Source organism: Carcharodon carcharias, chromosome Y (genome assembly GCF_017639515.1).
Source record: "Carcharodon carcharias isolate sCarCar2 chromosome Y, sCarCar2.pri, whole genome shotgun sequence".
NCBI lineage: Eukaryota > Metazoa > Chordata > Chondrichthyes > Lamniformes > Lamnidae > Carcharodon > Carcharodon carcharias.
The window spans coordinates 4,026,028-4,038,220 of NC_054508.1; positions in this window are offsets into that span (position 1 = coordinate 4,026,028).

Consider the following 12,193-nt stretch of genomic DNA (forward strand, 5'->3'; position numbering starts at 1 on the left):
GAGAAATTTCAATAGGAACTCGGGCCTGGAAGCAGCAGAATGAGCAGGGCGACTATTCAATAGATATTCAATGCTGGAAGCAGCAAAAGAACAAAGTGACTCTTCAATGGGTTCTCGGGACTGGATTTAGGAAAAGTAGAAGAGCAGGTCTTCAATGGGGACTCTCGGCTGGACGCAGCAAAAGGAGCCGAACTAATCTTCAACGGGGCCTCGTGACTTGAAGTAGGAAAAGGAGCAGAGCGGGTCTTCAATGGTGACTCGTGGCTGGAGTGACTCTTCAATGGGTATTCTGTGCTGGAAGCAGAAAAAGGAGCAAAGCGAATCTTCAATGGGGAATGGGGTCTGTAAGCAGCGAAAGGAGCAGACTGACTCTTCAAAGGGGATGCGGGACTAAAAGCAGCAAAAGGCGCACAGCGACTCTTCAACGGGGACTTGGGGCTGGAAGTAGGAAAAGTAGCAGAGCGAATCTTCATTGGGGACATGGGACTGGAAGCAGCAAAATGAGCAGAGCGACTCTTCAATTGGGACGCGGGGCTGGAAATAGGGAAAGGAGCAGAGCGGGTCTTCAATGGGGAATCGTGGCCGGAAGTAGGAAAAGGACCAGTGCGGGTCTTCATTGGGGACGGGGGCTAGAAGCAGCAAAAGGAGCCTTGCGACTGTTCAATGGGGAGACGGGGCTGGGAGCAGCAAAAGGAGAAGAGCTGCTCTTAACCCGGGACTCGTAGCTGGAAGTAGGAAAAGGAGCGGAGCGGACCTTCAATGAGGCACAGGGCAGGAAGCTGCAAAAGGAGCAGAGAAACTCTTCAATGGGGAGTCGGGGCTGGAAGCAGCAAAACGCACAGACTTAATCTTTAATGGGGACTCGGGGCTGGAAGCAGCAAAAGGTGCAGAGCGACTCTTCAACGGGGACTCGTGGCTGGAAGCAGCAAAGGGAGCAAATCGACTCTTCTGTGGTCAGTCGGGGCTGGAAACAGCAAAAGGAGCTGAGCGACTCTTCAACGGGAACTCGGAGCTAGTAGAAGCAAAAGGAGCAGAGCGACTCTTCAATGTGGACTCGTGCTTGTAAGCAGCAAAGCGAGCTTGCCACTGTTCAAAATGGACTCGAGGCTGTAAGCACCAAAAGGAGCAGAGGGACTCGTCAATAGGGACACGGGGCTGCAAGCAGCAAAAGGAGCAGCGCGACTCTTCAATCCAGACTCCGGGCTGGAAGCAGCAAAAGCAGCAGAGCGGCTGTTCAATAGGAACTTGGGTCTGGAAGCAGCAAAAGGAGCAGAGCGACTCTTCAATGGTTTTCGGGTCTGGAAGCAGCAAAAGGAGCAGAGCGACTCTTCAATGGGTATTCTGTGCTGGAAGCAGAAAAAGGAGCAAAGCGACTCTTCAATGGGGAATCGGGTCTGTAAGCAGCGAAAGGAGCAGAGTGACTCTTCAATGGGGATGCGGGAATAAATGCAGCAAAAGGCGCACAGCGACTCTTCAATGGGGACTCTGGACTGGAAGTAGGAAAAGTAGCAGAGCGAGTCTTCATTGGGGAAACGGGACAGGAAGCAGCCAAATGAGCAGAGCGACTCTTCAATTGGGACGCGGGGCTGGAAATAGGAAAAGGAGCAGAGCGACTCTTCAATGGGGAATCGCGGCTGGAAGCAGCAAAGGGAGCAAATCGACTCTTCTGTGGGCAGTCGGGGCTGGAATCAGCAAAAGGAGCAGAGCGACTCTTCAATGGGAACTCAGAGCTGGTAGAAGCAAAAGGAGCAGAACGACTCTTCAATGTGGACTCGTGCCTGTAAGCAGCAAAGCGAGCTTGCCACTGTTCAATATGGACTCGGGGCTGGAAGCAGCAAAAGGAGCAGAGGGACTCTTCAATAGGGACTCGGGGCTGGAAGTTGCAAAAGGAGCAGAGGGTCTCTTCAATATGGAGTCGGGGCTGGAAGCAGAAAAAGGAGCAGAGCGACTCTTCAATGTGGAGAAGTGGCTGGAAGCAGCAAAAGGAGCAGACTGACTCTTCAAAGGGTATTACAGGCTGGAAGCAGCAAAAGGGGCAAAGTGACTCTTCAATGGGGACTCGGGACTGGAAGCAGCAATAGCAGCAGAGCGACTGTTCAATTTGTATTAGGGGCTGGAAGCAGCAAAAGGAGCAGAGCGAATCTTCAATTGAGACACGGGGCTGAAAGCAGCAAAAGCAGCATAGCAACTCTTCCGTGGAGAGACGGGGCTGGAAGCAGCAAAAGGGGCAAAGTGACTCTTCAATGGGAATTCGGGTCTTTAAGCAGCTAAAGGTGCAGAGCGTGTCTTCAATGGGGACATGGAGTTTGAAGCAGCAAAAAGAGCGGAGAGACTCTTCAATAGGAACACGGGTCTAGAAGCAGCAAAAGCAGCAGAGCGACTGTTCTATTGGGTTTTGGTGCTGGAAGCAGCAAAATGAGCAGCGCGACTATTCAATAAGTATTCCATGCTGGAAGCAGCGAAAGGAGCAAAGCGTCTCATCACTGGGGTCTCATCACTGGAAGTAGGAAAAGGAGCAGAGCAGGTCTTCAATTGGGAATCGGGGTTGGAAGCAGCAAAAGGAGCAGAGCTATTCTTCAACGGGGAATAGTGGCTAGAAGTAGGAAAGGGAGCAGAGCGGGGCTTCAATGGGGACTCGGTGCTGGAAGCAGCAAAAGAAGCAAAGCGACTCGTCAATGGGGACACGGGGCTGGAAGCAGCAAAAGGAGCAGAACGACTCTTCAATCCGGACTCCGGGCTGGAAGCAGCAAAAGCAGCAGAGCGGCTCTTCGATAGGAACTCGGGGCTGGAAGCAGCAAAAAGGAGGAGAGCGACACTTCAATGGGTATTCTGTGCTGGAAGCAGAAAAAGGAGCAAAGCGAATCTTCAGTGGGGAATCATTTCTGTAAGCAGCAAAAGAGGCAGACTGACTCTTCAAACGGAATGTGGGACTAAAAGGAGCAAAAGGCGCACAGCAACTCTTCAATAGGGACTCTGGGCTGGAAGTAGGAAAAGTAGCAGAGCGAGTCTTCATTGGGGAACCGGGACAGGAAGCAGCCAAATGAGCAGAGCGACTCTTCAATTGGGAAGCGGGGCTGGAAATAGGAAAAGGAGCAGAGGGGGTCTTCAATGGGGACTCAGGGCTGTAAGCAACAAAAGGAGCAGAACTATTCTTCAACAGGGAATCGTGGCCGGAAGTAGGAAAAGGACGAGTGCGGGTCTTCATAGGGGACGGGGGCTAGAAGCAGCAAAAGGAGCCCTGCGACTGTTCAATGGGGACACGGGGCTGGGAGCAGCAAAAGGAGCAGAGCTGCTCTTCAATGGGGAGTCAGTGCTGGAAGCAGCAAAACGCACAGAGTTAATCTTCCATGGGGACACGGGGCTGGAAGCAGCAAAAGGTGCAGAGCGACTCTTCAACGGGGACGTGCAGCTGGAACCAGCAAAATGAGCAAATCGACTGTTCTGTGGTCAGTCGGGGCTGGAAACAGCAAAAGGAGCAGAGCGACTCTTCAATGGGAACTCGGAGCTGGTAGAAGCAAAAGGAGCAGAGGGATTGTTCAATGTGGACTCGTGCCTGTAAGCAGCAAAGCGAGCTTGCCACTGTTCAATATGGACTCGGGGTTGGGAGCAGCAAAAGGAGCACAGGGACTCTTCAATGTGGACTCGTGCCTGTAAGCAGCAAAGCGAGCTTGCCACTGTTCAATATGGACTCGGGGCTGGAAGCAGCATAAGGAGCAGAGGGTCTCTTCAATATGGATTCGTGTCTGGAAGCAGCAAAATGAGCAGAGCGACTCTTCAATGGGGACTCGGGGCTGCAAGCAGCAAAATGAGCAGAGCGACTCTTCAATCGGTACTCGGGGCTGGAAGCAGCAAAACGCAGAGTGAATCATCAATGGGGACACGTGGCTTGAAGCAACAAAAGCAGCAGACCGACTCTTCAAAGGGTATTATGGGCTGGAAGCAGCAAAAGAAGCAAAGCGACTCTTCAATGGCGACTCGTGGCTGGAAGCAGCAATAGCAGCAGAGCGACTGTTCAATTGGTATTAGGGGATGGAAGCAGCAAAAGGCGCAGAGTGAATCTTCATTTGAGACACGGGGCTGAAAGCAGCAAAAGGAGCAGAGCAACTCTTCAGTTGAGACTCGGGGCTGAAAGCAGCAAAAGGGGCAAAGCGACTCTTCAATAGGAACTCGGGGCTAGAAGCAGCAAAAGCAGCAGTGCGACTGTTCTATTGGGAGTTGGTGCTGGAAGCAGCAGAATGAGCAGCGCAACTATTCAATAGACATTCAGTGCTGTAAGCAGCGAAAGGAGCAAAGCGACTCATCACTGGGGTTTCATCACTGGAAGTAGGAAAAGGAGCAGAGCAGGATTTCAATGGGGACTCGGATGCTGGAAGCAGCAAAAAGAGCAGAGCGATTCTTCAACGGTGACTCGTGGCTAGAAGTAGGAAAGGGAGCAGAGCGACTCTTCAATGGAGTCTCGGGGCTGAAAGCAGCAAAAGGAGCAGAGCTACTCTTCAGTGGGGAGTCAGGGCTGGATTCAGCAAAAGGAGCAGAGCGACTCTTCAATGTGGACAAGGGGCTGGAATCAACAAAAAGAGAAAACGATTCTTCAATTAGGGACACGGGGCTGGAAGCAGAAAAAGGAGCAGAGATACTCTTAAATGAGGACTCCAGGCAGGAAGCAGCAAAAGGAGAAGAGCTCTGCTTCAATAGGGACTCGGGGCTGGAGGCAGCAAAAGGAGCAGAGCGACTCTTCAATGTGGAGAAGGGGTTGGAAGCAGCAAAAGGAGCAAAGCGACTCTTCAATGGGGACTTGGGTCTGTAAGCAGCGAAAGGAGCAGAGTGACTCTTCAATGGGGATGCGGGACTAAAAGCAGCAAAAGGCGCACAGCGACTCTTCAATGGGGACTCGGGGCTGGAAGTAGGAAAAGTAGCAGAGCGAGTCTTCAAATGGGACGTGGTGCTGCAAGTAGGAAACGAAGCAGTGCGGGTCTTCAGTGGGGACTAGGGGCTGGAAGCAGCAAAAGGAGCAGAGCGACTCTTCAACGGGGACTCGTGGCCCAAAGTAGGAAAAGGAGCAGTGCGACTGTTCAATGGGGACACGGGTCTGGGAGCAGCAAAAGGAGCAGAGCTGTTCTTCAACGGGGAATCATGGCTGGAAGTACGAAAAGGAGCGGAGCGGACATTCAATGGGGCGCAGGGCTGGAAGAAGCAAAAGGAACAGAGAAACTCTTCAATGGGGACTCGGGTCTGTAATGGGCAAAACGAGTAAGATTGAGTCTTCAGTGTGGACTTGGAGCTTGAAGCAGCAAAAGGAGCAGAGACAGTCTTCAATAAGAACTCGGGATTGAAAGCAGCAAAAGGAGGAGAGTGACTCTTCAATGTGGACAAGCGGCTGGAATCAGCAAAACGAGAAAACGAGTCTTCAATGGGGACTCAGGGCTGGAAGTAGCAAAAGAAGCAGAAAGTCTCTTCACTGAGGATTCCAGGCAGGAAGCAGCAAAACGAGCAGAGCCATGCTTCAATAGGGACTCGGGGCTGGAAGCAGCAGAAGGAGCAGAGCAGCTTTTCAAAGTGGACTCGGGGATGGAAGCCGCAAAAGGAGCAGACCTAATCTTCAAAGGTTATTATGGGCTGGAAGCAGCAAAAGGAGTAGAGGAACTCTCCAATATGGACGCGGGACTGAAAAAACAAAAGGAGCAGAGCGACTCTTCAATGGGAAGTCGGGAATGGAAGCAGCAAAAGGAGCAGAGCGACTCTTCAATCTGGACTCCGGGCTGGAAGCAGCGAAAACAACAGAGCGGCTCTTCAATAGGAACTCGGGTCTGGAAGCAGCAAAAGGAGCAGAGCGACTATTCAATGGGAACTCGAGTCTGGAAGCAGCAAAAGGAGCAGAGCGACTCTTCAATAGGGACTCGGGGCTGAAATCAGCAAAAGGAGCAGAGCTACTCTTCAGTGGGGAGTCGTGGCTGGATTCAGCAACAGGAGCAGAGCGACTTTTCAATGGAGACACGGGACTGGAAGCCGCAAAAGGAGCAGACCGAATCTTCAAAGGGTATTAGGGGCTGGAAGCAGCAAAAGGAGCAGAGAAACTCTCCAATATGGACGGGGGACTGAAAGCAGCAAAAGGAACAGAGCGACTCTTCAATGGGGAATCGGGACTGGAACAGCAAAAGGAGCAGAGCGACTCTTCAATGGGAACTCGGGACTGGAAGCAGCAAAAGGAGCAGAGCGACGCTTCAATGTGGAGAAGTGGTTGGAAGCAGCAAAAGGAGCCAAGCGACTCTTCAATGGGGACTCGGGTGTGTAAGCAGCGAAAGGAGCAGAGTGTCTCTTCAATGGGGATGCAGGACTAAAAACAGCAAAAGGCTCACAGCGACTTTTCAATGGGGACTCGGGGCTGGAAGTAAGAAAAGTAGCAGAGCGAGTCTTCAATTCGGACTTGGGGCTGGAAAGGAAAAGAAGCAGAGCGGGTCTTCATTGGGGACTTGAGGCTGGAAACAGCAAAAGGAGCAGAGCGACTCTTCAACGGGGACTCGTGGCCCAAAGTAGGAAAAGGAGCAGTGCGGGTCTTCAATGGGGACCGGGGCTAGAAGCAGCAAAAGGAGCCGTGCGACTGTTCAATGGGGACACGGGTCTGGGAGCAGCAAAAGGAGCAGAGCTGTTCTTCAACGGGGAATCATGGCTGGAAGTACGAAAAGGAGCGGAGCGGACATTCCATGGGGCGCAGGGCTGGAAGAAGCAAAAGGAACAGAGAAACTCTTCAATGGGGACTCGGGTCTGTAATGGGCAAAACGAGTAAGATTGAGTCTTCAGTGTGGACTTGGAGCTTGAAGCAGCAAAAGGAGCAGAGACAGTCTTCAATAAGAACTCGGGATTGAAAGCAGCAAAAGGAGCAGAGTGACTCTTCAATGTGGACAAGGGGCTGGAATCAGCAAAACGGGAAAACGAGTCTTCATTGGGGACTCAGGGCTGGAAGTAGCAAAAGAAGCAGAAAGTCTCTTCACTGAGGATTCCAGGCAGGAAGCAGCAAAACGAGCAGAGCCATGCTTCCATAGGGACTCGGGGCTGGAAGCAGCAGAAGGAGCAGAGCAGCTTTTCAAAGTGGACTCGGGGATGGAAGCCGCAAAAGGAGCAGACCGAATCTTCAAAGGTTATTATGGGCTGGAAGCAGCAAAAGGAGTAGAGGAACTCTCCAATATGGACGCGGGACTGAAAAAACAAAAGGAGCAGAGCGACTCTTCAATGGGAAGTCGGGACTGGAAGCAGCAAAAGGAGCAGAGCGACTCTTCAATCTGGACTCCGGGCTGGAAGCAGCGAAAACAACAGAGCGGCTCTTCAATAGGAACTCGGGTCTGGAAGCAGCAAAAGGAGCAGAGCGACTATTCAATGGGAACTCGAGTCTGGAAGCAGCAAAAGGAGCAGAGCGACTCTTCAATAGGGACTCGGGGCTGAAATCAGCAAAAGGAGCAGAGCTACTCTTCAGTGGGGAGTCGGGGCTGGATTCAGCAACAGGAGCAGAGCGACTTTTCAATGAAGACACGGGACTGGAAGCCGCAAAAGGAGCAGACCGAATCTTCAAAGGGTATTAGGGGCTGGAAGCAGCAAAAGGAGCAGAGAAACTCTCCAATATGGACGGGGGACTGAAAGCAGCAAAAGGAACAGAGCGACTCTTCAATGGGGAATCGGGACTGGAACAGCAAAAGGAGCAGAGCGACTCTTCAATGGGAACTCGGGACTGGAAGCAGCAAAAGGAGCAGAGCGACGCTTTAATGTGGAGAAGTGTTTGGAAGCAGCAAAACGAGCCAAGCGACTCTTCAATGGGGACTTGGGTGTGTAAGCAGCGAAAGGAGCAGAGTGTCTCTTCAATGGGGATGCAGGACTAAAAACAGCAAAAGGCTCACAGCGACTTTTCAATGGGGACTCGGGGCTGGAAGTAAGAAAAGTAGCAGAGCGAGTCTTCAATTCGGACTTGGGGCTGGAAGTAGGAAAAGAAGCAGAGCGGGTCTTCATTGGGGACTTGAGGCTGGAAACAGCAAAAGGAGCAGAGCAACTCGTCAACGGGGACTGGTGGCCCGAAGTAGGAAAAGGAGCAGTGTGGGTCTTCAATGGGACGCGGGCTAGAGGAGGCAAAAGGAGCCGTGCGACTGTTCAATGGGGACATGGGGCTGGGAGCAGCAAAATGAGCAGAGCTGCTCTCTATGGGGATTCGTGGCTGGAAGTAGGAAAAGGAGCGGAGCGGACCTTCAATGGGGCGCAGGGCTGGAAGAAGCAAAAGGAGTAGAGAAACTCCTCATGGAGACTCGGGTCTGTAAGCAGCAAAACGAGTAAGAGTGAGTCTTCAATGGGGACTTGGAGCTTGAAGCAGCAAAAGGAGCAGAGACAGTCTTCAATAGGAAATCGGGACTGGAAGCAGCAAAAGGAGCAGAGCTACTCTTCAATGGAGACACGGAGCTGGAAGCAGCAAAAGGAGCAGAGCGACTCTTCAGTGTGGACAAGGGGCTGGAATCAGCAAAATGAGAAAACGCTTCTTCAATGGGGACTCGTGGCTAGAAGCAGCAAAAGGAGCAGAGAGACTCTTATATGAGGACTCCAGGCAGGAAGCAGCAAAAGAAGCAGAGCGGCTCTACAATGGGAACTCAGGACTGGAAGCAGCAAAAGGAGCAGTGCGACTGTTCAATTGGGAGTCGGGGCTGGAAGTAGCAAAAGGAGCAGAGTGACTCTTCAATGGGTATTCTGTGCTGGAAGCAGAAAAAGGAGCAAAGCGAATCTTCAATGGGGAATCGGGTCTGTAAGCAGCGAAAGGAGCAGACTGACTCTTCAAAGGGGATGCGGGACTAAAAGCAGCAAAAGGCGCACAGCGACTCTTCAACGGGGACTTGGGGCTGTAAGTAGGAAAAGTAGCAGAGCGAATCTTCATTGGGGACATGGGACTGGAAGCAGCAAAATGAGCAGAGCGCCTCTTCAATTGGGACGCGGGGCTGGAAATAGGGAAAGGAGCAGAGCGGGTCTTCAATGGGGAATCGTGGCCGGAAGTAGGAAAAGGACCAGTGCGGGTCTTCATTGGGGATGGGGGCTAGAAGCAGCAAAAGGAGCCTTGCGACTGTTCAATGGGGACACGGGGCTGGGAGCAGCAAAAGGAGAAGAGCTGCTCTGAACCCGGGACTCGTAGCTGGAAGTAGGAAAAGGAGCGGAGCGGACCTTCAATGAGGCACAGGGCAGGAAGAAGCAAAAGGAGCAGAGAAACTCTTCAATGGGGAGTCGGGGCTGGAAGCAGGAAAACGCACAGAGTTAATCTTTAATGGGGACTCGGGGCTGGAAGCAGCAAAAGGTGCAGAGCGACTCTTCAACGTTGACTCGTGGCTGGAAGCAGCAAAGGGTGCAAATCAACTCTTCTGTGGTCAGTCGGGGCTGGAAAGAGCAAAAGGAGCTGAGCAACTCTTCAATGGGAACTCGGAGCTGGTAGAAGCAAAAGGAGCAGAGCAACTCTTCAATGTGGACTCGTGCCTGTAAGCAGCAAAGAGAGCTTGCCACTGTTCAAAATGGACTCGGGGCTGTAAGCACCAAAAGGAGCAGAGGGACTCTTCAATAGGGACTCGGGGCTGCAAGCAGCAAAAGGAGCAGCGCGACTCTTCAATCCGGACTCCGGGCTGGAAGCAGCAAAAGCAGCAGAGCAGCTGTTCAATAGGAACTTGGGTCTGGAAGCAGCAAAAGGAGCAGAGCGACTCTTCAACGGTTTTCGGGTCTGGAAGCAGCAAAAGGAGGAGAGCGACTCTTCAATGGGTATTCTGTGCCAGAAGCAGAAAAAGGAGCAAAGCGACTCTTCAATGGGGAATCGGGTCTGTAAGAAGCGAAAGGAGCAGAGTGACTCTTCAGTGGGGATGCGGGAATAAACGCAGCAAAAGGCGCACAGCGACTCTTCAATGGGGACTCTGGACTGGAAGTAGGAAAAGTAGCAGAGCGAGTCTTCATTGGGGAAACGGGACAGGAAGCAGCCAAATGAGCAGAGCGACTCTTCAATTGGGACGCGGGGCTGGAAATAGGAAAAGGAGCAGAGCGACTCTTCAATGGGGAGTCGCGGCTGGAAGCAGCAAAGGGAGCAGATCGACTCTTCTGTGCGCAGTCGGGGCTCGAAACAGCAAAAGGAGCAGAGCGACTCTTCAATGGGAACTCGGAGCTGGTAGAAGCAAAAGGAGCAGAACGACTCATCAATGTGGACTCGTGCCTGTAAGCAGCAAAGCGAGCTTGCCACTGTTCAATATGGACTCGGGGCTGGAAGCAGCAAAAGGAGCAGAGCGACTCTTCAATAGGGACTCGGGGCTGGAAGCAGCAAAGGGAGCAGAGGGTCCCTTCAATATGGACTCGGGGCTGGAAGCAGAAAAAGGAGCAGAGCGACTCTTCAATGGGGACTCGGGACTGGAAGCAGCAATAGCAGCAGAGCGACTGTTCAATTTGTATTAGGGGCTGGAAGCAGCAAAAGGAGCAGAGCGAATCTTCAATTGAGACATGGGGCTGAAAGCAGCAAAAGGAGCAGAGCAACTCTTCCGTGGAGAGACGGGGCTGGAAGCAGCAAAAGGGGCAAAGAGACTCTTCAATGGGAATTCGGGTCTTTAAGCAGCTAAAGCTGCAGAGCGTGTCTTCAATGGGGACATGGAGTTTGAAGCAGCAAAAAGAGCAGAGAGACTCTTCAATAGGAACATGGGTCTAGAAGCAGCAAAAGCAGCAGAGCGACTGTTCTATTGGGTTTTGGTGCTGGAAGCAGCAAAATGAGCAGCGTGACTATTCAATAGGTATTCCATGCTGGAAGCAGCGAAAGGAGCAAAGCGTCTCATCACTGGGGTCTCATCACTGGAAGTAGGAAAAGGAGCTGAGCAAGTCATCAATTGGGACTCGGGGATGGAAGCAGCAAAAGGAGCAGAGCTATTCTTCAACGGGGAATCGTGGCTAGAAGTAGGAAAGGGAGCAGAGCGGGGCTTCAATTGGGACTCAGGGCTGGAAGCAGCAAAAGGAGCAGAGCTATTCTTCAATGGGGAATCGTGGCTAGAAGTAGGAAAGGGAGCAGAGCAGGGCTTCAATTGGGACTCTTGGCTGGAAGCAGCAAAAGGAGAGGAGTGAAAATTAAATGGGGACTTGGGGCTGGAAGCAGCAAAAGCAGCAGACTGACACTTCAATGGGTATTACGGTCTGGAATCAGCAAAAGGAGCAAAGCGACTCTTCAATGGCGACTCGGGGCTGGAAGCAACAGTAGCAGCAGAACGACTGTTCAATTGGTATTAGGGGCTGGAAGCAGGAAAAGGAGAAGAGTGATTCTTCAATTGAGATACGGGGCTGAAAGCAGCAAAAGGAGCAGAGCAACTCTTCAGTGGAGAGACGGGGCTGAATGCAGCAAAAGGGGCAAAGCAACTCTTCAATTGGAATTCGGGTCTTTAAGCAGCTAAAGGTGCAGAGCGTGTCTTCAATGGGGACTTGGAGCTTGAAGCAGCAAAAAGAGCAGAGAGACTCTTCAAAAGGAACTCGGGGCTAGAAAAAGCAAAAGCAGCAGAGCGACTGTTCTATTGGGAGTTGGGGCTGGAAGCAGCAGAATGAGCAGCGCGACAATTCAAAAGGCATTCAGTGCTGGAAGCAGCAAAAGGATCATAGCGACTCATCACTGGGGTCTCATCATTGGAAGTAGGAAAAGGAGCAGAGCAGGTCTTCAATGGGGACTCAGGGCTCGAAGTAGCAAAAGGAGCAGAGCTATTCTTCAACGGGGAATCGTGGCTAGAAGTAGGAAAGGGAGCAGAGCGGGGTTTCAGTGGGGACTTGGGGCTGGAAGCAGCAAAAGGAGCAAAGCGACTCTTCAATGGGGACACGGGGCTGCAAGCACCAAAAGGAGCAGAGCGACTCTTTAATGGAGACTCGGGCCTGAAAGCAGCAAATGGAGCAGAACTACTCTTCATTGGGGACTCGGGGCTGGAAGCAGCAGAAGGAGCAGAACAGATCTTAAAGTGGACTCGGGGATGGAACCCGCAAAAGGAGCAGACCGAATCTTCAAAGGGTATTGTGGGCTGGAAGGAGCAAAAGGAACAGGGAAACTCTCCAATATGGACGCGGGACAGAAAGCAGCAAAAGGAGCAGAGCGACTGTTCAATTGGGAGTCGGGGCTGGAAGCAGCAAAAGGAGCAGAACGACTCTTCAATCCGGACTCCGGGCTGGAAGCAGCAAAAGCAGCAGA